This window comes from Lycium barbarum, chromosome 12 (genome assembly GCF_019175385.1).
Source record: "Lycium barbarum isolate Lr01 chromosome 12, ASM1917538v2, whole genome shotgun sequence".
Lineage (NCBI taxonomy): Eukaryota > Viridiplantae > Streptophyta > Magnoliopsida > Solanales > Solanaceae > Lycium > Lycium barbarum.
The window spans coordinates 82,800,117-82,828,007 of record NC_083348.1 but is presented as its reverse complement, the minus strand read 5'-3'; the positions used below and the strand labels follow the sequence as shown (position 1 = coordinate 82,828,007).

The window sequence follows — 27,891 nt, the reverse complement described above, 5'->3', positions numbered from 1 at the left end:
ACACATGTCATTTTAAGCAAATACTGAAAACAAATATCATCTTAAGCGGTCGCCCGTACAGAAACATCATATCCAAATCCAAAAGATTGGCGGAATACACATCGCCAGATATATACACGTATACAGACAAATGGGCCGTTTTGGCCATAATAGTAAACGGGGCCGCATTAAGACGCAAATCATAATCACAAACGAACAAACATGACCCATGACCCACATAGATGACTACATGCCTCTACAAAACATAACAGAACATATGACGGGACAGGACCCCGCCGTACCCAAATAGTCATATATACAGAGTGTGTAACAGAAGATATGTACCAAAAATATGAGCTCCGAATCAAAAGGAGTAATCCAAGTGGCAGAATATGTATCCTATACTGGAGGGTCACCAAAGCGAACGTCTGCACCTGCGGGCATGAAACGCAGCCCCCCGAGGAAAGGGGGGTCAGTACGAAATATGTACTGAGTATGCAAAGCATGAAATACAGAAATCCGAATCATAACCGAAGTGAGGAGTACAGAATATGGATACAGAATGGGTATATCAAAATCTGTACAGAAAGTATATGTATATATCATACAAATGAAAATCATACATAAGGCTCAGGAACGTGGTCGCTACTCCGACGCTGGCGCCATAACACATCATACTCCAGAAGGTTTCAAATCTCCGTACAATCTCCGAACATATCATATCATCATATCACATCACAATATCAGAACATGTCATATATCATATCACATCATAACGCCGTATATAAGCGGAACCCGACCCTATGGCGAGGCCTCGGGAACCGTAACACATCATACTCCCGAATATAACATAGTGCGCGCGACCACAAAACCGTCCCGGGATCCGGCGAACGATATCATAGTAGTAGGCACGAGCGGAGTAGTGCGGAAACCGTATGCATACAAATAAATAAATTCCAAGACTCGACGAATGAATATATACACTGATAGCAGAAGGCTCAAAGTAAGTATAGAGTCCATCGGAATTATTATACAAAAGTTGCGAGCTTTTAAATTACAAAACTTTCGAAAAACACTTCATAGGTCATTTTCTTGAAAATTAAGTATCATTCATTTTTAAGTAGCTTTCAAATGACATTATAGAGTACTTCAAACAGAGCCTTAAAATCATATACACATATCCAAAATATACATATCCAAACTTAGGCCATATCAAATATCTTTCAAACCATATCCGGAAATGTACCGACTAATATTTCAAACATCATAAGTATGTGACAAGTCATATGGAATAGTTCATGGAAATCAAAGACATAGGCCATCCTAGTGGCTCTAAGAGTAGAATTTTTCTTTGGAGCATACTGTCACACCCCATTTTTACCCGGAGGTTAAAATTAGAAGTACGACATATTGGAGATTCCTGTTTTATTGTTTATTTGTTTTAAGGAGTCGCCACCTAATTATTTATGGTGAATTAGGACACCTAAAGTTTAATTAAAGTTATGTTTAAAGTTAACTCTATTTAAGGTCTGCGAAACTTGAGATTCTAGGTAAGGGTTCAATTAGTCTAAAAGGAAGGTATTAGGCACCCTTTAAGACCCATTAGCAATGGTTAACCGACCGGACTTATGATTAGTTAGGCTAAGTGTAAATATAGTATTATAGGAAAAGAAAATAGCTTTGTAAGTATGGCTAAAGTTATAGATAAGCATGTAAACATGCTATTTGTAAAAATAGAACTTATAAATAATAATTTGTATAAAAGAATACTCATCATGTTATTTTAAAATACAACTCATAAATGTTGTTGAAATTTTAAATGAAAGTGTAATAGTATTGTTTAAAATAATACTTGTAGAAAACACAATAATTTGTATAAAGAGTTTAGTTAAAATAAACTAAAAGAAACAAAATATGTAATGTTTATATGTATTCGGAGAAAAGTGAGCTATGCCGACTCACAAATTCAAAGAGTTATCGTAAGATTAATGTAAAATAAATATTAAAGGCTTCATATGAAGACTAGCAGTTTAATATATATATATTGTGCTAAGGTTATTTCAAACAATTATGTATTTCAAGTGTTAGAAAAGAATTAAAGTGGGAAAGTTATCCGTTGAAACTAATTTGCCTTTTATTTTTAGAATAAGCTAAGTTAGTGTAAAATTTGGGGCGTTTTAAAACTTCTAAAATAGTAAGTATAATTTATGGTTACTTTAGTCAAAAATATATAGTCATGATACTTTGAAAATCAATTATTCTAAAAATGATAAATATTGTGGATAATAGATAATTTCGATATAAACTAATGAAGCTTAATTGTTAGTCTTCTCTTTGAATTAACTACCCACAACTAAACTAAAATCTCTAATGTTACTAAAGTTTATCTAAATTAGCAAACACAATGTTAATCATACAATATACGTTAAATGCACATAAAAGAATAGGAATGAGGCAAATGGGCTCAGCCCATTAAAGAATGCTACTGTCCGCTACTGTTGCTGTTCACACCGATTGGGCTTTGGCCCAAATTTTATTTCCTTGCTTGGCCGTAAGTTGGCTGACTTGAAAGAGAAATTGCGTTGGCTCTGGCCCAATACCGAATGCAGGAGATGACGAGTCCCTTGGACTCGTGTGTGATAGTCATGCATAAAAAGACAAATGAAGGAAAGGATGATTAGTGTATGTATGATCAATAAATAAAGTTGCATGATGCAAAATCCCAGACGAGCAAATCAACAACTTCCTTGTTTAAAACACTTAATAAATGATTAGGACTAGACCAACCCTTTACTCAACATCAAAACAGCCAACGTGACTTAAACTACCCTTTGCCAAACAAGTAAAGGGACAAAGACCCAAGCAAGCGAAAGGCAAACCAGTTCAGTAACATTTTTCCATTGAAACAAATATGCATTCTTCTACAGCCAGGTAAAGCACCATCATCAAGAGGCTGTCGTATATGATTTTAAAACAAGGTGACTTCCTATATTCATGTTCTCTATCATAAGTGTAAAGTACATCGCAAACAGGCATGTGATGATATTTAGCTTGATTAGGTCCCTGGCTCAACCGATCATACAGATCTTGGTACCCAGATCTTAAAGAAACCCAATATGTTCAAATTCAAGAAATTAGATAGCCTTAGAGTCACAGCCTCAGGAATTCGAATCTGGTCATAAATAATATAAAGCTTTAACAGTGCTTATCTGGATGAGAACAGCCAGTAAGTTTAAAACATAGAATTGGCTTCTTCTTTTAACCAATCTTTAGCTCTTCATTAACAAACAAAGACCAAGAAACTTGAACAAAAGATCTTACAATCTCCGTTTATAAGTAGGAAACAAAATCTGATTAGCAAATACAAATTCGAATCGCTCTATCGAACTGAACCCATACGACAAACATTAAGATTGTTCAGGGGAATCAGTTAAACACAAAGAAGGTAATGTTCAAGATATCTTGATACTCTAATCTTAAAAGATGTTATCGGGACTAACAGATGCAAAATTCAAAATAATCATATAGCGACACGACCTATTAATAAATCTGATTCGAATTAGAATTTTCTCACAAATCCAAAAAAAAACGATAGGAAGGTAATATCCTCCTCATCTGAACTCAAGCCAAACAGAGCCCAGGCCAATTATATCATAACCTAAACTCTTTCATATGTGTAGACATTTTATCATTAAATTTTAAACTGTAAGGCTATGTAAGGAAGATTTGCAGTATTGATCTCTATTCGGAGACACATAATGCCAGTTTTAATTCATTTAACGAACTGCTTGTGCACCCTTTTTTTATTTTTATTTTTTAAAAAGATACCAGCACAGTCGAGCAAATGATGGTATTGAATTCACAATAAAGTAGCACATTATAACGATAAGCTCAGACTCCTCCTAGGCTCACAGAATTGGAACATATACCTTGAATGCAAAAGAGGTTAGGCTCAGGATAAGATTGTGGAAGAAATAAGCAAGTCAATCATGTATGATGGTTGTTATACCCCATTTTAACCGGGTTGAAGCGGAGTACAACATATTGGTGATTCCTATATTATTTTGTTTTAAGGAGTCGCCACCTAATTGATTTAACGGTGAATTAGGACACCTAGATATTAACTAAGGTAAAGCTAAAACTAAACCTCTGTTAATGGTCTGCTTAACTAGTGTGATTCTAGGTAAGGGTTCTATATTATCCTAAAGGGAAGGGGTTAGGCATCCTTTAGAATCCGTTAACTTACGGTTATCCGACCAACTTAAGTTAATTAATTAAAGCTAAAGATGCAAATATAGGGTTTAAATTTTAAGAAAAACGGCTAAGAGATATGGCTAAAATTTCTGAAGGAAAATGTAATAATATTGTTTGGAAATAAGATTTATAGAAAATAATGACTTGCGTAAAATATGATTTTTAATGCTATTTAAAATAATGCTTATAAATGTCATTAAGATTTAAACATTTTTATATGATAATGCTATATATAAAATAGGACTTGTGATTACTTGTATATAAAAAGAGGAAACTTTAAAATGTTATTAAAATAAAGCTTATAAGTGTTACTATTGCTTTAAATGAAAGTGCAATAACCCTATTCAAAAAATAAGATTTGTGAGATATGATAATGTGCATATAAGCAAAAGAAAAATGCAAATTTATGCTGTGTTTTGATAAATATTTACAACGACTAAATGAGGAGGTACTAATTGACTTTGCATTTTTTAGAATAAACAAAATTAGGTTTTATTAACTACATTCGACTAAAAAGTATGCATAATTGATTTAACCCCGAAGAGTTATTTATAAAAAAATGTACTTGGATTTAGACTTGTATATTAGTGAAATCCTAAAAATTTCTAAAAAAAAGTGGTAAGAAACAAAGATGATTTTTAAACCCAAAATATATGGGTATGTTATTTTGCAAATCGATTATTCCAATAAAATGAACATTATGCATGTTTATAAATAGCTCAAACGTGGAAAGAAGCTTACGGGACTAACAGCGAGTTTCTTTCTTACATTCTACCCATTATATTAAGGCTAACTCACTAAATTTTACTAGAATTCATCCAAGTTAGGAAAATAAAAAAAACAAAGTAAAGGTTAGTCGAATAATACAAATTAAATGCATAAATAAAAATAAAGGCTGAAGTAAAATAAAATGGGTTCAGCCCATTTTAAGGCCTGCTACTGCTGCTGTTCTGTTTTGCTATATGGGCTTTGACCCGGAATTTTTCATTTTTTGACGCGGATATGGGCTGGCGGGGAATGACTCGAGATGATCACGTTGGGCTTTTAGCCCAACACCGAATGCGGAACAAGATGAGTCCCTCAGACTCATATTCGACGGTCATGCATAAAATAGAAGAAAAGAAATTAGTATCTAATCAATGGATAAGGTCAGACATGAAGAAAAATAAATTCAGAACATATCAGTAAATCGTGTCTTAGTCAAATAACAAACTGCCTAACCCAGACCAAAGCATATTCTTTATGAATGTAAGATTCTGATTTAGAATTATTTCACTACTGTTTTAAAATCTACGAGCAACAGCGGACTAGAAAAAGAAGAGGACCTCGACAAGTCATTTCCAGCTTAAACTATGTTCACAGTTTCAACAACCAAATCAAATGATGTATATCTTTTTTATTAAACTGATCAGTAGTACTTTTTCAGACAATGCGACGATGAATCCGCGCTGGCATAGCAGCTAGTCGCCGCTAATCAGATGAACAATCGGTGAGGAATAAGAACCAACCGAACCAACATACTTAATTTATTTATTTTTTCATACAACCGTTAAAAGATGGACCTTTCAGATGAGAAGTATTCTGTCTAAACAAATGGAAGCAGGTCCTATATCTATCCAAAAGCGAAATATACCTCTTTGTATGCATTTCAAGATATGAGAGTTATGTCTACTTAGTATACGACATAAATACATAGAACTTAACATACAATTTTTACACAAAGATCCAAACGAGAACAAGTTTAGAATTTCCAGAGAAGGAAGGAAACTAATCAACTATCCTTTTAGTTATGACTAATTTACCTAAATCCTTTCAACATGACAAAATTTCTAATTCCTTTAAGTTGAGGGCTGTGCATATTAGATGACTTATTCCCTAAGTAGCAAAATAGTGATTTAGTAACACCAAGCGGGATTTAACAATACCAAATATTCATGCATGTACAAAACAGGACCAAATCTCTTTTAAAATCTGCGTAAAGCAATATTAGTGTACACACAGTTCATGAGGACAAACAGGATTCCTCAAATGAGATTAAGAACCTGAATTTTCTCTTATAATCAAACAGTAGAACCAAGCTCCTTAGTTAAAACCAATATAATCCTTCTAGCAATGTCCTAACAACGAATGACAAGTGAGATGGATCATGGGCTAAAGTCTGAATCTCTACTCAGTTGAAATCCTTTTAAATAGAAATTCAAGCTCAAACAGCTTAGGTGAACCACATACTACTATCTGTGATAATGAGACTAACATCAAGTTAATTGCACGGGCTTCATAGTTTGAAAAGAGTCATTAGGGGGGAAACAACAGATGGTCTTGCTCACTTAAGGAATCAGATAAAATGTCATTCCAGTTTCAGTGAAGGCAGTTTCAGCTTAGACCAATCCAAATGACCTTAATGCAGGTATAGACAGAACCAAACAAACTTTATGCGAGTAAACATCAGGTTTGACAATAGGGACATACAGACAACATTTAATCCATCTCAAGTTGACATCATTTTTTTTATAGTTGAATCTATTATCATGGAATCAGTACTAGCACACGCTTAAACCTATCCCTCAATCATCATCTGAGGGTTAAACATGCTAACAGATATCAACAGGGGTCTAACCTCTCGCATAGACATAGTTAACATTTCGGTAAGGAAGCCAACTTAATTAACATACCAAAGATTTTTGTCCATTCCTTGTAACATTAATCACAGACCATATTACCATATTTTCAGTCCAACCATATTCACACCATCTCAGAACAAACCTAACGCGTTAGATATCCACAACTCAATCATGCTTACTGCTGTTAACAAATAATCAATCTACAAAGACCATTAAACCATACCAAACTCTATCAAGGAACAACCACAGTAAATGCACAAAGCTCGCTAAGCTATATTCGCACTACTAATAGCAATAACCATATGCTAAATTGAACATGAGTGACGCAAAATAACAACGAAAGCAAACAAACATAGATTAAATGGAGCCAGACAGGAAAAGGGAAAAGTGTTCACCTTCTTCGAGTGCAGCGAAGTGGGTACGGGTTCTTCGATTCACCTCGAAACACTTGAATTTACGTTGAAACAGACCCGAATCAAACTTGGGTGTTCTTAGATTCGATGCAATACGAAAAAAAACAGAAGATCGATTTCGTCTCTTCAATCGATGTAGAACGTTGTGACGGCTGCGATCTTAATGCTTTCTCAGGGGTTCTGGTGATAAAGATGAGAGTTTGCCGATTTCTTTTTTTTTTTGGGTGTCCCCTCTTCAAGCTTATTCGCCACTCCTATTTATCCCCATTTTGCTTTGCATTGTCGAAATAAAAGGTGATACGCGTGGGGAACAGGGGAATGGAGGCGTGGGTGTAACGTGGGAGAGGAGAGAGGCGATGGGGAACACGAGAAAATGGGGGTGTCAGAGGCGTGGGGTGGAGACAGAGGTCTGAAACGGTGGCATGGGGGTGGTGTTAGGAGTGTAGTGGGGCGTGGGGTGTGTCAGAGGAGAACATGGGTGTGACGAAGGTAGTGGAGGTGTCAGAGATGAAGTGGAAGTCACGTGGGGGTATAGGTGCGGTGGAGATGGTGGAAGGTGGATGGAGTTAGGGCGATGGCGACAGAGGTGGGTGATGACGGAGGTGGGTGGCGACGGAGAGATGGATGGAGACGGCGGAGATGGGAGGCGGAGGAAGGTGCGATGGTGGTGAGCGATGAGGATGATGACGGGGAAAAGGAGAGGGAGGCGATGTGAGCTGCGGCGGAAGAGAGAAAAAAAATGAAGGGAACTTATTTTGACGAAAAATTGGATCGGACCCGGTCCGTTTGTGGACCGGGTCGATTTTAGACCGGGTATTAAAAGAATAGGCTAATAAATTAAAACACTGATTATTCTAAAAATTGAGATAAGGGATATGGACTAGTCCAAAATTATCAGGAGTCAATCGGGCTTTAATTTGGAGTCCGGTAAGTCAAAGTGCGGACCGAGTGCAAGAAATAGTTTGACTTCTAAATTTGAATAAGAGACCGATTTTGATTAACGATGTACTAAGGGTGCCAGAATATCACCTAATACGAAAATATGTAATTATAAAAAGACCCGAGTAAAAATTATATGATGTCGTAAATGACCGTGCAATAATATTTAATAACAAACGTTATCATTTAAATGTGCGAAATAAAATGCGATGTTTGTGCGGAAGTTGGTAGAAACGTCGAGAAAATGCAAGTTTCAATAACACTAAATAATAGCGGCAAATAAATAGCGGTAGTGATACTGCTAATAATAATGACAATAATGATATTGGTAAAAATGATAATGTTGATGATAATGGTGATAAAAAAAATAATAATAGATATAATAATAACAGAAAATAAAAAATATTGATAATTAAAAAAAATGATACTAATTAATAACAATAATAAGGATGATAGTAATTAATAATAAAACTAATAACAATAAATAACAATTATTGATAATAACAAAATGATAATAAATTAATAATAATAACAATAATAGGGGCAATAATAAAATAATAATGATAATAATAAGAAATAATAATGGTGATAATAATAATAATAATAAATAATAATGCTTGATAAAATAATGATAATAAATAACGCTGATAACAATGATTAGTAATTAATAATAATAATGACAATGATTATAATGGAAATAACAAGAAATAATAATTAATGACAAATAGTAATGAAATGATAATTTAAGAATAATAATAAAGATAATAATAATAATAATAATAATAATAATAATAATAATAACAATAATAATAACTGCAGCGGAATAATAAAACGTGGGTGCTAATAAAAGACTAATAATTATAGTAAAATTTAAATGCATATTTTCAATTTCTCAAAATACCAGAAGTATCAATAGGTATTTCGGGGGAGAGGCGGGACAAAATTGGGTGTCAACAATGGTCACAACAAAATTAAGCAAAAATGAAACTAAATTGTATTCACATGTGATAGGACCAGGGAGTTGGTTGGTTTCGAGCAGCTTCAATCATATATCGCAGGACACTCAAACTAGACTACAATTTTCTGATTTAAAACAGAGACAATTACTTAGCACATAAGATTCAAGCTAGGCAATAGGGAAAAACATAGGAGAATTTGCAGAGAAAACACAAACAAGACTGCCTAAGGGTGAAAGCAAAAGAAATGCATATTGATCCCAAAGTGGCAATGCTAGCATGATCAGAGTGAAATGGGCAGCTTTACACAGTTCAAGATAAGTCATGATCAACTGAAGTACACAGGAAAGTGCAAGACTACAAGGGTCATGACTAAAAGATTTCGTCAACAGATGGCTTTAAACAACATTATGAGATTCATCAGAACACTGATACAATACCTAAGATATATACACCATGGTGTGTATACCAGGCATATATCGAGTGTATACCCACTGTAAGTCCTATATGTATTCGGCTTTAAATAGATTCTAAATCCTGGAAATTCAGCCTAAGCATTCAAATTTACAGTATACCTCTTTCAAATTCATTTGGCAATCAATAATCTATCCTAACAGCTCCCAAACATCAAATACAAAAAAAAAAAAAAAAAAAAAAAACATGACGACAGAGAAACTACATAGCTACTGAAAATATAGCAGAATAAGCTGAAATCTAAACAAAACAGAAGCTACAGACTGTAAATAATGTGTGTATCGAGTTTACCTTTTTTGTGCGCAATGAACTGAGGTCGTCGAGGCCTCGAATCTACGCTCGAACGCGACAAACTCGAAATCGATTAAGGAAAACTAAAGTTTCAACAGAGAATGAAAGTAAAATAGAGTAGTTGTTCGTTGTCTTTGTTGACTAAAATTGGTGTTTGATAGGGGATTTTTGGTTCCAGATCTCTGTTCGATCTCTAGGGAATTTTTTCCCGTTCCCTTGATCTTGTTCATTTCCGATTTTTATAGGAAAATATGAGGAGAAAGAGGAGCGTATGAGAGAGACGAAGGAGCGGGGAACAGGGAAGTGGAGAGGAACGTGAGGAGACAGGCGTGTGGGGGACAAGGGTGAGTGGGAGGAGGCGGCTGAAGAGGGAAAGAAAGAGAGAGGAAAGGGAAGGGGGAGCGGCGAAGTGGAGAGAGGAGGCGGCTGAAGAGGGAAAGGGTTGGAGTGAAGGGAATAAGAAAAGGGGAAATGGGTTGGGCCGGTTCAGGTAAGGTAATGGGCTGAGGGAATTAAAATGGTAGTGGGCTGAAAAAATATGGGTTGTTTATTTGGGTAAAAAATAATATTGTGTTTGTATTTTTGGCTATTAATTTGGCTAAAAAATATTGATCCTTCCTCCGCTATTTAATTATTTTTTGGGCTTCTAATTTAATAACATATACTATGTAAAGACAATAAATAATTAATATATATATAAAAAAAATATTTTACAAAGTGTTGTCTTGTAATTAATTTAACGAGTCCAAACCAGAAAAAATAGAATGATGACGAATCATCTAAAATTTGTAGTAAAGTAATACTTGTAATGTCGAAAATAAAAGTAATGATATTAGTAGTAGTAGCCATAAAATATTGTAAAAAATAAAGTATTTAGCTCGTCAGTAAATTTAGAAACCCGAGTAAATTAAATAAAAGAGGGACAAAATTGGGTGTCAACAGATGCCCCTCTTCGACCGGAGACGATGTAAGAATCTTCGGGCGAAGAAGTTGACGTGGTAGCCAATTTTGTTTGGACCGACGAATATGAGTTTGTAATAAAGTACGGTGTAGGAAAATTGATTGAAAATATTATGAGGACCGAAGGAATTATGGAAAATTATGGCCGAATCTCAGTTTCGAGTTGCCTACATATCTCGGGTTGCACGAGAATCAAGCCATGTGTAGTTCGAAAGTTTTTGTGGATTCATAATCTTGCAGGGCGTTGTAGACAAGTGACGAGACGTTCAAGAATGGAATACGTGTTTATAGCCTCCTAATTATAAATGTGATGCACAACACACCCATAAGTAGGACTCTACTAGACACGGTGTAAATTCTTCAAAGATGCCCCAGTGTTGAGTTATGGAGACACTGGGGGTGTAGAAAGGAATATGAGATTGTAGAAAGAGTTGATTGAAATACAGTTTTGGTGGGGAATATGAAAGAGAAATTGACCTATGTATCACGTGTTTGTGGACATAGGCGGAATTGAGTTCGAGAGTAGATTCGTGACCTTTGCTTGTGAGTTTGGTAATCCTCTTCAGCAAATTTGCCCCAGTTCACTGCGTAAGATAAAGTTCCACGTTATGCTGTGTCCCTGCAGGTTGTATTTTCTGCCAAAACTGAAATTCATGTCAAAATTAGTAATAAAGTTGAAAGTGTAAAATCATAAAGAGTGTAAATGATCGTAAATATGATATGGGCGAATGAAAAATGAAGCCGTGTGGCCAATGTTTCTCTGGTTGTCTTCAGGGACTTGAATGAATGTGTGATGCGTATGCTGAGGATGTGATAATATCTCTAGTTGCATTTGAAGATGATAGTGATAAGGTCTCCGGCTGTCTTCCGGGACTCGACGATAAATGATATCTGCGAAATTTAAGGTAAATTCGTTAAAGTAGGTAAAGTAGATGATGAAATAAAGAAATGAAGTAAGGAGTAAAGTAGGTGTGTAGCCGCTTGGCTTATGCAGGTGAGGCCGCGTAGCCATGTGATGTCTCCGATGGTTGTCGGGACTCAATGATATGATATCTCCGGTTGTCTTCGGAGATTTGATGAAAGTTCCTGTAAAGTCCGGGGCAAAGTCGTCGAGTGGATGATGTCTCCGGTTGTCTTCGGAGGCTTCAATGATAATTCCATGGGGTGTCTCTGGTTGTCTTCAGAGATTTGATGATGATTCCCGTAAAGTCCAGGATAAAGTTGTAAAGTGGATGATGTGTCCGGTTGTCTTCGGAGGCTCCAATGATAATTCCTGTAAAGTTCAGGGTAAAGTCGTTAAAGTTGGTAAAGTGAATGATAAAGTAGAGAGTAAAGTCATAGTGTAGCCGTCTGGCTTATGCATATGAGGCTGTATAGCCGAATGATGCCCCCGGTTGTCTTCGGAGACTTGATGATATGACATCTCCAGTTGTCTTCGGAGATTTGATAATGATTCCCGTAAAGTCCAGGGTAAAGTTGTTAAAGTTGATGATGTCTCCGGTTGTCTTCAGAGACTCGAATGAACATCTCCGGTTGTCTTCAGAGATTTGATGATGTGTCTCCGGTTGTCTTCGGAGATTTGATGATGTGTCTCCGGTTGTCTTCGGGGACTTGACAATAATTCCTGCAAAAAAATGATTAAAGCTGGTAAAGTATATGATAAAATAATTGATAAAGTACGGAGTAAAGTGATGGAATAGCCGTCTGGCTCATGATGTTGATGGTATCGCGACAGGCCAAATTCAGGACCCGTAATCCTGATTTAATTCGCCTTCAACCTCGTCAACCTACAAAACAGGTGTATAAAGTTATAAAATTATTTTGATAAAAATAAATTAAAAGATAAGGTTGGAAGTAAATCTGGATGGCTCTTGAGGTGAGGCACAATGGCCCTGATTGATAGACTTGACTGTTGATCTTGTGATTTTAAGTTCCTGCACTCAAAGAAAAATTCTTAGTTTGGGAGGGGGAAGTTCATTCGTGTTGACTCGAAGCTTGGCTTTGTTGGCGCTCCATTCATCCTGTTTGTTTGGATCTTGTGACCTCTGTTTAAGCCTCGGTAGATGAACAGTAGTGAAAGTATTGAAAGAAAGTTTTCCATTTGCAAAATATATACGTGAGTGTAAGCATGCAAGTTGTAAAATATTCTGCCAACTTCGGATTGTGACACTTCTATAGTAATTGGTTCATAATACTTATTGTCTGGTAGCCTTAATCTTGTCGATGCACAACTGTTCTTTCGTCTATATTTTTCCAAAATATGCCCCAGTTTTGGGTTCAGAAAAGCATGCTAAATTTATGATGCGGTGCGACCGAACCTTGTATAGGTTGCCTACGTATCCCTCCAAGGAATCAGGTCAGAACGTAGTTCGTAAAATACATAAAGTGGTCTGAAGTTTTCTAATAAAGGGACCGAACCCGACGTGGATTGCCTACGTATCCCACCAAGGGAATCAGGTCAGCGTAGTTCTGTTATATAAATGGTAAAAGATTTGTTGGATTTTATCTAGGTGTGACGGATCTATATGTTGATAGTGTACGAATCCCGCCGAGGGAATCAGGCCCTGTGTGGTTTTCTTTGATTTTTCTGTTATAGCGTAACCGAACCTTATGTGGGCTGCCTACGTATCCCCCATGGGAATCAGGTCAGCGTAGTTCGTACGGATAAGATATTTTTTGGTTTTTTTTTTTTTTTTTTTGTTGTAAAGCAACCGAACCCTTTGTGGGCTGCCTACGTATCCCACCAAAGGAATCAGGTCAGCGTAGTTCGTATGCATGTCAATGGGAAAAATTCTAACCTAGTATGACTGAGTCCCTATGTGGGCTGCCTACGTATCCACCGAGGAATCAGGTCAAGCGTAGTTCGCACCTAAAGGAAAGGTTGCAAACTAGGTTGTCTAACCTAATGTCGTACTTTGATTTCTTCTTGAATTGCTAGCTTTTAGGCTTATGTTATCACCTATCGGCTATTTCAATTCTTGTGAGTGGAATCTTGTCTTGTCCCCCTAGTTTCTTTGTTACTCTCTCGGAATGTGTGTTGTCTATTCGTACATTTCATGTCACAATCGTAGAGTTGACAGTTTTGATAAATAAAGTAGAAAATAGATGATTAAGAAAAATCAGAAATGCATTCATAGTTTTGCAATTCAAGCTTCCACAAGGTGAAGCAAAACAAACAAAATTTTGAGTACGGTTCAAGCATCAATAAAAGAAAACAAGTTCACTACATGTTCATGCTACCAAGGCTCCCGACGGATCGTGGACGGAGTACAAGTCCAATTCTTCAGAGTCTTTCCTGGTTCGGCGCCCCATATTGTCAGTGCCTTGGTGTTGCGAGTAGTTGTATTGGATTGTTCCCACTAGAGCGACAAAGTTGTTGATCTGACTCTTTCCGCACTGGACTCCTCTAAATCTTGGCATTTCCGTGAGCAGGCAAAGGATTGTTGACCACATTGGGCTTAGCTTCAGCGAGCGGAATTACTCCTTCCTTAATCAGGGCTTCGATTTTGTTTTTAAGCCCATAGCAATCTTCAGTGGCGTGCCCAACAACTCCAGAGTGGTATGCGCAGCTTTTGGAACCATCAAACCATTTTGGGATAGGCTCGAGAATTTTTCCTTCAATCGGTTGTATTATGCCTGCTGCTTTCATTCTTTCGAACAATTGAGCCAAGGGTTCAGCGATCTGAGTGTAATTACGGGTGTTTTTGGTGTCAGGGTTTGGACGGGCTCTAGGTATAGTATGTGGTCGATTTTGGTAAGTTGGAGCTTGGTTGGGTTGATACGGGCGTGGGTTTTGATGCGGAGGCGCTCGGGGTTGGTAGTAGTTTGCTTGGGTGTTGTAAACGGGGTAAGGAGGTAGTGGAGCTTGGTAGGGTTCAGGGTAGTGGTAAGGGTGGAAAGTTTGTTGTGGGTGGTTAAAGTATGGAATGGCTTGGCTCGGCTCATGTCCTTGAGCGTTCATGACTGCAGCGACATCTTCCTTCTTCTTTTTAATCCCGTTGATAGAACCAGATTGTATAGCTTTGTTCATTGCTTGTAAAGCAATAAGATCCTGAATTTTCCCCGATTTGATTCCTTCTTCCAGTGCTTCTCCCATTCGAACAACTTCTGTGAATTTTTGTCCCATCATACCTATCATTTTCTCGTAAAATATGCCAGCCTGGCATTCAATGAAGGTAGCAGTCATTTCCCTATCATTCATCGGAGGTTGAACCCTGGCTGCTTCTGACCTCCAACGTAACGCATATTCGCGGAACGTCTCAGTTGACTTCCTGGTTAACTTAGTCATGTAAACTCTATCTGGTGTGATATCGGTGTTAAAACTGAACCTGTCCATAAAGTCTTGCGCCATGTCACTCCAACCACGCCATTTACGGACATCCTGTTGTGTATACCAAGTAAGGGCTTCGCCAGATAAGCTTCTTATGAAGAGCTTCATCCTTATGCTCTGGTCTCTGCCCACTCCAACCAGTTTGTCACAATAAGCCCTTAAGTGTGTATGAGGGTCGCCTGTTCCATTGAATGTATCAAATTTTGGCGGTTTGTAGCCTACGGGTAAATCGACGTCAGGTTGGACACAGAGATCCTCATATTCTATACTCTTAGTTCCTCTAGCAACTTGATGGTTCCTCATTGCTTCTTTGAGACTGTGGATTTCTTTTAGCAGTATGTTATCTGCCCCTGCCTTTGCATCCCTTTCCATTTCTTCGTATTGATCTACCTCGGGTTGGAACCTGACCGTTACTGGGTTGGTAAATGTTTGTGTTTCTGTGGCATATACCGGAGGAACATATTGTGCATTTGGGGTGACAAAGTGTGCCCCGTGCATATGCTGGGTTGGATAAGTCTGGACGATGGGGGTGTTTTGGACAAGAGGTGGTGTGTTATAATTGGTGTTTATAGGTGGTTGATTTGGTGGGTTTAGAGGAGTGGTCGTGGGTAGTGGATTAGTGTTGGTGGGTAAAGGAACATAGGGAGTATGAACTAGTGATTGACTTGGTGGGTTGACGGGTGGTGGATTATGAGTAGCATAGGTAGTGTAGGTGGGTGGTTGATTTTGTGGAGGAGTATAGCTAGTGTAAGTGGTTGGTTGACTTTGTGGGGAAGTATAGACGGATGTTGGATTTGGTGGATTTGCGGGGGTGATCGGAGGCAAGTTGTTGTTAGTAGGTGCATTGTTTTGGGGAGGAAAATGCTCAGGAACTGGGGATTCGAGTGATGGGAAACGAGGTGGTTCTGGTACAGTATTGCTAGGTTCAGAAGGTGAATTTTGGAGTGTGATGGATAAATTGGTCAAGTCCCTAACCCGATTTAGTTCTCCACGTAGATTCTCAATTTCTTGAGTCAGGCGGGCGATATGTTCATCCCGTTGAATAGCAGTTCCATGTTCGGAAGTTTCAGGCGGATCGCTAGCGATCACGAGGTTTTCTACACCAGTTGGAACAGATGCGGCCGGATCAGACATAGTAATTTCATTTCCTTGGACAGCCCAACTACGTTCAGGTAACAATGACGTCTTTGACCTCGTGATGTAAGGATGGTCGGCCATCGAGCGTCAACACGAATCAACTCTCTGTTTGGGAATAAGATAAAATAGACATACAGTATAAACGATGTTAATCTCATGAACATATCTAGGTAAAGTCATGGTCACGTAAAGTCGAGTAAGGCATGTAGCGAATAATTTATCAAGTAGAGTCAAACAAGTTGTCAAACAAATGTAAACGATTATATCGAAACAACTAGCACGTCCTAATATGCATGTGACCTCTTTGCGCCAGAGGTGGGCCTAACGTTGTTTAAAGGATAAAATGTGCCATAATATGTCATCCCGTTGCTTTGATTATTTAAACAAATTCTATTTCCCCAACAATAAAGTACAAAAGTAATGTAACGTTTATTACATGTCAAATGAATACAACATAAAGTGTTTCCTAATCTAAATGAAGTGAATACAATTTCCTATGTCTAAATCTCAGCCTCGTTTTTGTGATGTCATTGATCTTCGTCATTCATTGTACTCCAATGCAAATCCATACCTGTCATAGAAACGTTAATCATCCTTCCCTCCTAAAGTTTAATTAATTAAAGCAAATAGTCAATATTTAGGCACAGTTATCCTTCAAACATGCACATAAAGTATGATTGGTGTCACTTGGGGTCGTGAACCCGCTTGGACGTTTGGGTAAAGTCATCTAATGGATTTAATGCACCAAGGGTATTAAACCTCCTAGGTCATGAAATGTATGCTCTTAATAAAGGGTGTTGGTTTAACTCTATCTTAGGCTGACTAAGAGTTGACTTCCTATGACACAAGGTTCTCCCAAGCGGACAACTTGGGAGTGGAAAGTCTGTGGCCGTCGACTGCACCGCTGATCGACTAAATCCACAAGATCAATCCAACTAAAGGGGTAATTTAGTAGTGAACGGGCGCGAACCGCGAAGCCGTTTTAAGTGTGTGAATATGTGTGAGTTTTCCAGAAGTGGAGGAAATATGAACGGAATGACAGTTTATCAAAGCAGTAACACATAAACAGTTTATATCAAACAAACAATTTATATCAAGCAAACAATTAATAGCATGTAAAAACAGTTAACAAACAAATAAAGTAATCAAAATAAGCACACAAAACCTATTTAAACTAAGTCCGTTATGGTTAGAACCTAAGTGATTCCCCAGCGGAGTCGCCAAGCTGTCACACCCCATTTTTACCCGGAGGTTAAAATTAGAAGTACGACATATTGGAGATTCCTGTTTTATTGTTTATTTGTTTTAAGGAGTCGCCACCTAATTATTTATGGTGAATTAGGACACCTAAAGTTTAATTAAAGTTATGTTTAAAGTTAACTCTATTTAAGGTCTGCGAAACTTGAGATTCTAGGTAAGGGTTCAATTAGTCTAAAAGGAAGGTATTAGGCACCCTTTAAGACCCATTAGCAATGATTAACCGACCGGACTTATGATTAGTTAGGCTAAGTGTAAATATAGTATTATAGGAAAAGAAAATAGCTTTGTAAGTATGGCTAAAGTTATAGATAAGCATGTAAACATGCTATTTGTAAAAATAGAACTTATAAATAATAATTTGTATAAAAGAATACTCATCATGTTATTTTAAAATACAACTCATAAATGTTGTTGAAATTTTAAATGAAAGTGTAATAGTATTGTTTAAAATAATACTTGTAGAAAACACAATAATTTGTATAAAGAGTTTAGTTAAAATAAACTAAAAGAAACAGAATATGTAATGTTTATATGTATTCGGAGAAAAGTGAGCTATGCCGACTCACAAATTCAAAGAGTTATCGTAAGATTAATGTAAAATAAATATTAAAGGCTTCATATGAAGACTAGCAGTTTAATATATATATATTGTGCTAAGGTTATTTCAAACAATTATGTATTTCAAGTGTTAGAAAAGAATTAAAGTGGGAAAGTTATCCGTTGAAACTAATTTGCCTTTTATTTTTAGAATAAGCTAAGTTAGTGTAAAATTTGGGGCGTTTTAAAACTTCTAAAATAGTAAGTATAATTTATGGTTACTTTAGTCAAAAATATATAGTCATGATACTTTGAAAATCAATTATTCTAAAAATGATAAATATTGTGGATAATAGATAATTTCGATATAAACTAATGAAGCTTAATTGTTAGTCTTCTCTTTGAATTAACTACCCACAACTAAACTAAAATCTCTAATGTTACTAAAGTTTATCTAAATTAGCAAACACAATGTTAATCATACAATATACGTTAAATGCACATAAAAGAATAGGAATGAGGCAAATGGGCTCAGCCCATTAAAGAATGCTACTGTCCGCTACTGTTGCTGTTCACACCGATTGGGCTTTGGCCCAAATTTTATTTCCTTGCTTGGCCGTAAGTTGGCTGACTTGAAAGAGAAATTGCGTTGGCTCTGGCCCAATACCGAATGCAGGAGATGACGAGTCCCTTGGACTCGTGTGTGATAGTCATGCATAAAAAGACAAATGAAGGAAAGGATGATTAGTGTATGTATGATCAATAAATAAAGCTGCATGATGCAAAATCCCAGACGAGCAAATCAACAACTTCCTTGTTTAAAACACTTAATAAATGATTAGGACTAGACCAACCCTTTACTCAACATCAAAACAGCCAACGTGACTTAAACTACCCTTTGCCAAACAAGTAAAGGGACAAAGACCCAAGCAAGCGAAAGCCAAACCAGTTCAGTAACATTTTTCCATTGAAACAAATATGCATTCTTCTACAGCCAGGTAAAGCACCATCATCAAGAGGCTGTCGTATATGATTTTAAAACAAGGTGACTTCCTATATTCATGTTCTCTATCATAAGTGTAAAGTACATCGCAAACAGGCATGTGATGATATTTAGCTTGATTAGGTCCCTGGCTCAACCGATCATACAGATCTTGGTACCCAGATCTTAAAGAAACCCAATATGTTCAAATTCAAGAAATTAGATAGCCTTAGAGTCACAGCCTCAGGAATTCGAATCTGGTCTTAAATAATATAAAGCTTTAACAGTGCTTATCTGGATGAGAACAACCAGTAAGTTTAAAACATAGAATTGGCTTCTTCTTTTAACCAATCTTTAGCTCTTCATTAACAAACAAAGACCAAGAAACTTGAACAAAAGATCTTACAATCTCCGTTTATAAGTAGGAAACAAAATCTGATTAGCAAATACAAATTCGAATCGCTCTATCGAACTGAACCCATACGACAAACATTAAGATTGTTCAGGGGAATCAGTTAAACACAAAGAAGGTAATGTTCAAGATATCTTGATACTCTAATCTTAAAAGATGTTATCGGGACTAACAGATGCAAAATTCAAAATAATCATATAGCGACACGACCTATTAATAAATCTGATTCGAATTAGAATTTTCTCACAAATCCAAAAAAAACGATAGGAAGGTAATATCCTCCTCATCTGAACTCAAGCCAAACAGAGCCCAGGCCAATTATATCATAACCTAAACTCTTTCATATGTGTAGACATTTTATCATTAAATTTTAAACTGTAAGGCTATGTAAGGAAGATTTGCAGTATTGATCTCTATTCGGAGACACATAATGCCAGTTTTAATTCATTTAACGAACTGCTTGTGCACCCTTTTTTTATTTTTATTTTTTAAAAAGATACCAGCACAGTCGAGCAAATGATGGTATTGAATTCACAATAAAGTAGCACATTATAACGATAAGCTCAGACTCCTCCTAGGCTCACAGAATTGGAACATATACCTTGAATGCAAAAGAGGTTAGGCTCAGGATAAGATTGTGGAAGAAATAAGCAAGTCAATCATGTATGATGGTCACAACAAAATTAAGCAAAAATGAAACTAAATTGTATTCACATGTGATAGGACCAGGGAGTTGGTTGGTTTCGAGCAGCTTCAATCATATATCGCAGGACACTCAAACTAGACTACAATTTTCTGATTTAAAACAGAGACAATTACTTAGCACATAAGATTCAAGCTAGGCAATAGGGAAAAACATAGGAGAATTTGCAGAGAAAACACAAACAAGACTGCCTAAGGGTGAAAGCAAAAGAAATGCATATTGATCCCAAAGTGGCAATGCTAGCATGATCAGAGTGAAATGGGCAGCTTTACACAGTTCAAGATAAGTCATGATCAACTGAAGTACACAGGAAAGTGCAAGACTACAAGGGTCATGACTAAAAGATTTCGTCAACAGATGGCTTTAAACAACATTATGAGATTCATCAGAACACTGATACAATACCTAAGATATATACACCATGGTGTGTATACCAGGCATATATCGAGTGTATACCCACTGTAAGTCCTATATGTATTCGGCTTTAAATAGATTCTAAATCCTGGAAATTCAGCCTAAGCATTCAAATTTACAGTATACCTCTTTCAAATTCATTTGGAAATCAATAATCTATCCTAACAGCTCCCAAACATCAAATACAAAAAAAAAAAAAAAAAAACATGACGACAGAGAAACTACATAGCTACTGAAAATATAGCAGAATAAGCTGAAATCTAAACAAAACAGAAGCTACAGACTGTAAATAATGTGTGTATCGAGTTTACCTTTTTTGTGCGCAATGAACTGAGGTCGTCGAGGCCTCGAATCTACGCTCGAACGCGACAAACTCGAAATCGATTAAGGAAAACTAAAGTTTCAACAGAGAATGAAAGTAAAATAGAGTAGTTGTTCGTTGTCTTTGTTGACTAAAATTGGTGTTTGATAGGGAATTTTTGGTTCCAGATCTCTGTTCGATCTCTAGGGAATTTTTTCCCGTTCCCTTGATCTTGTTCATTTCCGATTTTTATAGGAAAATATGAGGAGAAAGAGGAGCGTATGAGAGAGACGAAGGAGCGGGGAACAGGGAAGTGGAGAGGAACGTGAGGAGACAGAGGCGTGTGGGGGACAAGGGTGAGTGGGAGGAGGCGGCTGAAGAGGGAAAGAAAGAGAGAGGAAAGGGAAGGGGGAGCGGCGAAGTGGAGAGAGGAGGCGGCTGAAGAGGGAAAGGGTTGGAGTGAAGGGAATAAGAAAAGGGGAAATGGGTTGGGCCGGTTCAGGTAAGGTAATGGGCTGAGGGAATTAAAATGGTAGTGGGCTGAAAAAATATGGGTTGTTTATTTGGGTAAAAAATAATATTGTGTTTGTATTTTTGGCTATTAATTTGGCTAAAAAATATTGATCCTTCCTCCGCTATTTAATTATTTTTTGGGCTTCTAATTTAATAACATATACTATGTAAAGACAATAAATAATTAATATATATATAAAAAAAATATTTTACAAAGTGTTGTCTTGTAATTAATTTAACGAGTCCAAACCAGAAAAAATAGAATGATGACGAATCATCTAAAATTTGTAGTAAAGTAATACTTGTAATGTCGAAAATAAAAGTAATGATATTAGTAGTAGTAGTCATAAAATATTGTAAAAAATAAAGTATTTAGCTCGTCAGTAAATTTAGAAACCCGAGTAAATTAAATAAAAGAGGGACAAAATTGGGTGTCAACACATACATATATATCATTCATTTATTGCATAAAGGTCATGCCAAAAAGAAAGAACGGTAAGCTTTACATACCTCGATCGCTCACTACCAAATTTCGATCACTCGCCAACAAATCCCGACTCAAATCTCGGGCTCTCCAATATCTACAATAATATTATCAATTTCCAAAAATTAGCTACAAGTACTTAGAATTTTGATTCTAATTAGTATTTGTCTACTGAAATTTCGGCAGCATCTCCCCTGTAAATTCAACATCCTCGAGAATTAAACTCGGTCAAATTCATCAACAACCATACCAACAATACCAACAACCAAACCAATAACATCAAAAACCAATTTAAAACGCATTCCACGTTAGTAACCTTCCTTCCCAACATAATTCATCAACATTCAATTCAATATCGAATTTTCAAGCCGATATCGATTCTCATACATCCACTACCAATTCAAGATCATTCAAGTGCAATTCAAACGCATTTCATACTATTTTACAAAGTATACAAAAAATTCACCAAGACTAGAATTCATCCGAAATCTCCAACCTTCGACACAACATCCACAACACATTTTTCATTTTCCCATTTCATCAACAACAACCACAAGTTACACCTTAACAATTCCATTTCCATAATTACATAAATCTACAATAAAACCACAAAGTTTCCTACAACAACTTAACAACAATTTTCATGCCAACTTGAACTAGAATTCTTCCATTTGCATAAAAAGGCCATTACAACACAATTGACATAATAAATAAAATTTGATCCTTCCTCTCCATCAACACCCATTTTCGTCCACACACCCACATACCCATAATACAAAATTCTCATACTTTCCATTCACTCCCATATACTACAACATATATATAAAATTCTTCCAAGATAAAAAGAGTAGAATTCTTACCTTTTTCAAGAATTTCCACTTGATAAAAAAAAGTACTTTCTTGCCTCCAAATTTGTATCACATTGAAGAGGGTTTCCAACTTAATAGGGATTCAAAAGAAATGAGTTTGAACCAAAGATTTGAGCTCCACAATTTTTTTTTCTTTCTTCAATTCGGCCAAGAGGCCCTTTCTCTCACTTGCTCTTTTTTTGTTATTTTTATCTAGGTTGTTCTAGAATGAAAAATTATGTCCCTTATCTATTTTATGACTTGGGTTAATGTCCCATGGGCTTGGGCCTATGTAGTTGGTTGGCCACCCCTTGGTTTGGGCCTCTTGTTCTCTATATTTTATTGAGTCCAATTGAACATAGGTCTTATTTTGTAATCCGCAAAACTAATTTTCGAAATTCCAATTTTTTCCCTTAGCCTTCCTTGATATTTCCACATCAACATTTCATAGTCAACACACATATATTAAATAAAAATCAAATTATGACAAGATTGTTTCAAATTTTTCAAATGGGCAAAAACACGGGATATAACAATAAGAAGCTATTCAAGCTCGCCAAGGCGAGAGAGAGGAAGGCACACGACTTGGATCAAGTGAAGTGCATCAAGGACGAGGATGGCCAAGTGTTGGTACAGGAATCTCACATTAGACAGAGATGGCAGTCATACTTTCATGAACTCTTGAATGAAGGAGGGGACAGAGACATTGTGTTGGGAGACTTAGAGCACTCGGATAGGCGTCACAACTTTGGATATTGTAGGAGTATAAAGGTCGAGGAGGTTAAGAGAGTTGTTCGTAGGATGCGCAGGGGAAGAGCGACCAGACCTGATGAGATTCCTGGGGAATTTCGGAAGAATGCAGGCAGGGTATGCTTGGAGTGGCTGACTGGGTTGTTTAATGTCATTTTCAAGACAGCGAAGATGCCGGAAGAATGGAGGTGTAGTACAATGATTCCCGTGTACAAGAACAAGGGTGACATTCAAAGTTGCAACAACTATAGAGGTATCAAGCTGCTAAGTCACACTATGAAAGTGTGGGAAAGGGTGGTGAAAATGAGGGTGAGGAGAGGTGTGTCTATTTCAGAGAACCAGTTTGGATTCATGTCGGGGCGCTCGACTACAGAAGCCATTCATATTGTACGAAGATTGGTGGAGCAGTATAGGAAGCGGAAGAGGGACTTGCACATGGTATTCGTTGACCTAGAAAAGGCCTACGACAAAGTGCCAAGAAAGGTCATATGAAGATGCTTGGAGGCTAAAGGTGTACCTGTGGTGTACATTAGAGCGATAAAGGACATGTATGATAGAGCTAAGACTAGGGTAAGGACGGCAGGAGGAGACTCGGAGCACTTCCCTGTTATGATGGGGTTGTATCAGAGATCAGCTCTTAGCCCGTTTCTATTCGCCCTAGTGATGGATGAATTGACGCGACAAATACAAGGTGAGGTGCCTTGGTGTATGTTGTTCGCGGATGACATAGTCCTGATTGACGAGACTCGCAACGGAGTTAACGATAAGCTGGAGGGCTGGAGACAGACGTTGGAGTCTAAAGGATTTAGATTGAGTAGGACCAAGACAGAATACTTGGAGTGAAAGTTCAGTGGCCTACCGCGTGAGGCTGACCAGGAAGTGAGGCTTGGTACCCAGGCCATTCAAAAGAAAGGAAGTTTCAAGTATCTTGGGTCTATTATACAGGGAAATGTGGATATCGACGACGATGTTTCACATCGTATTGGTGCAGGGTGGATGAAATGGAGGCTCGCCTCCGGAGTGTTGTGTGATAAGAAAGTGTCACCAAAACTTAAAGGCAAGTTCTGCAAAGTGGTGGTTAGACCGACCTTACTGTACGGGACGGAGTGTTGGCCAGTCAAGAAATGTCACGTTCAGAAGATGAAAGTCGCGGAAATGCGAATGCTGCAGTGGATGTGTGGGCACACTGAGAGGGATAGAATTAGGAATGAAGATATCCGAGACAACGTGGGAGTGGCATCGGTGGAAGACAAGATGCGGGAAGCGAGGCTGAGATGGTTTGGGCATGTGAAGAGGAGAGACACATATGCCCCAGTGCGGAGGTGTGAGAGGTTGGCTATAGACGGTTTCAGGAGAGGCAAAGGGAGGCCGAAGAAGTATTGGGGAGAGGTGATTAGACAGGATATGGCACAGTTTCAGCTCACCGAGGACATGACCTTAGATAGGAGGTTGTGGAGGACTCAGATTAGGATAGAAGGCTAGGTGGCTAATCCTTTCACCATAGTAGTTGCAGTTTTGCTCATTTGTTTATTGCCATTTGATTTTTGCATTGGATTGCTGCTTATATTTGTTGGGCTATTGTACTTTGGTTATCTTAGTTATCTATAGTAGTTAATGCTTCTTTCTTTCTGAACTGTTCTACCATGACTTTCTCGCTTTTGTTATTCCTTGCTTTCTTATTGTTTTCGATATGCTTGGTCCTATCTAACCTTTTGTCTTGTTTTTCCTCTCTTGTTCCCCTCTCTGGAGCTGAGGGTCTTTCGGAAACAACCGCCCTACCTTTCAAGGTGGGGGTTAGGTCTGCGTACACTCTACCCTCCCCAGACCTCACATGGTGGGATTATACTGGGCTTGTTGTTGTTGTTGTAATTTGGACACACACATATTATATTTTTCAAAAACGCGAAAAGTCAAGAGTGAGCAAGTAAAAGTGCACGGAGGAAATAAATGTATCGGAGAATTAAAATTGAAGTGCATATGTGTATACATGAGAAGAGAATACCTATTCAGTACTATGACATATGTCCACGTGGGATAAAGAAGTAATTGATTAAAGTGTACAATTTATGCAACTTTTGGTACAAGTATTCATTGTTGTGTTAAAGTGTACAATTTGTAATGCTTATAGTACAATTTTTGTATACATGAGAAGAGAATACATATTCAGTATTATGACATATGTCCACGTGAGATAAAGAAGTAAAATTGAAGTGCATACATCTATGGAATAAATATTAAGTACTATGACATATTAGAAATGTCCACGTGAGATAGGAAAATAGTTGGGTAAAGTGTACAAGTTATATAGCTTATGGTATAAGCATTCAATGTGGGTACAATTTGTGAAGCTTTTGGTACAGCTGTTTAAAGCTGTGTTCGTCCCTTTAAAATTGAAGTGCATATTTCTATCTATAATAAGTGTCAAGGAGAGACGAACACAGCAGTCCATCCTTGTACCCACCGCTTTTCAAATTGTACCCGCAGTGAATATTTGTACCAAAAGCTATATAACTTGTACACTTTATTCAACTATTTTTATATCACACGTAGACATATGTCATAATACTTCATATTTATTCCCTTCTCATGTATAGACATATGCACTTCAAATTTAATTCTTCGTCATATTTATTTCCTCAGTGCACTTTTACTTGTTCACTTTTGACTTTTCGTGTTCTATCTGAATATTTATTCTCTTCTCATATATAGACATATGTAGTTCAATTTTAATTCTCCTACACAAATTAATTTCCTCCATGTACTTTTACTTGTTCACTCTTGGCTTTTTACATTCTTATAGAAAAAGTACCACAAGCTATATAACTTATACACTTTATTCAATTATTTTTATATCCCACGTAGACATATGTCATACTACTTAATATTTAATCCCTTCTCATGTATAGACGTGTGCACTTCAAATTTAATTCTTCGACATATTTATTTCCTCCGTGCACTTTTACTTGTTCACTTTTAACTTTTCATGTTCTAGCCGAATATTTATTCTCTTCTCATATATAGACATATGCAGTTCAATTTTAATTCACCTACACAAATTTATTTCCTCCATGCACTTTTACTTGTTCACTTTTGGCTTTTTACATTTTTCTTATTATTATATATAAGTCCCTTAAAGGGACAAACACAGCTTTAAACAGCTGTACCAAAAGTTTCACAGATTGTACACGCAATGAATGTTTACACCATAAGCTATATAACTTGTACACTTTACCCAACTATTTTCCTATCTCACGTGGACATTTCTAATATGTCATAGTACTTAATATTTATTCATTTTTCAAGTATAAAAGCATGCACTTTAATTTGAATTCTCCGACACATTTATTTTCTCCGTGTACTTTTACTTGTTCACTTTTGACTTTTCACGTTCTTGCCGAGTATTTATTCTCTTCTCATGTATACGCATATGCAGTTCAATTTTAATTCTCTTACACAAATTTATTTCCTCCGTGCACTTTTACTTGTTCACTTTTGACTTTTTACGTTCTTTAAGAATTAGTAAATCCCATGTGGATATATGCCATAATACTAAATATTTATTTTCTTCTCATGTATACACGCATGCACTTCAATTGTAATTCTCCGACACATATTTATTTCCTCCGTGAGTTATATAGCTTATGGTATAAGCATTCAATGTGGGTACAATCTGTGAAGCTTTTGGTACAACTATTTAAAGCTGTGTTCGTCCCTTTAAAATTGAAGTGCATATATGTATACATGAGAAGAAAATAAATATTTAGCAAGAACGTGAAAAGTCAAAAGTGAATAAGTAAAAGTGCACGGAGGAAATAAATATGTGTCGGAGAATTAAAATTGAAGTGCATGCGTGTATACATGAGAAGAAAATAAATATTCAGTACTATGGCATACATCCACGTGGGATTTACTAATTCTTAAAGAACGTAAAAAGTCAAAAGTGAACAAGTAAAAGTGCACGGAGGAAATAAATTTGTGTAAGAGAATTAAAATTAAACTGCATATGTGTATACATGAGAAGAGAATAAATACTCGGCAAGAACGTGAAAAGTCAAAAGTGAACAAGTAAAAGTACACGGAGAAAATAAATGTGTCGGAGAATTCAAATTGAAGTGCATACTTCTATACTTGAGAAATGAATAAATATTAAGTACTATGACATATTAGAAATGTCCACGTGAGATAGGAAAATAGTTGGGTAAAGTGTACAAGTTATATAGCTTATGGTATAAGCATTCATTGCGGGTACAATCTGTGAAACTTTTGGTACAGCTGTTTAAAGCTGTGTTTGTCCCTTTAAGGGACTTATATATAATAGAAAAATGTAAAAAGC

General features: G+C 36.8%; 1 long non-coding RNA gene across 1 annotated transcript; it reads right to left on the bottom strand.

Annotated features, from left to right (window-relative positions):
- Window positions 1-57: 57 nt before the first annotated feature.
- LOC132623119 (uncharacterized) lies at window positions 58-22,955 on the bottom strand. Its single transcript, XR_009576102.1, has 3 exons — window positions 22,821-22,955; window positions 21,987-22,057; window positions 58-413 (listed from the first exon to the last, which is right to left on the bottom strand). It is a non-coding gene; the product is annotated as an uncharacterized LOC132623119 (long non-coding RNA).
- Between the last annotated feature and the right edge of the window lie 4,936 nt (window positions 22,956-27,891).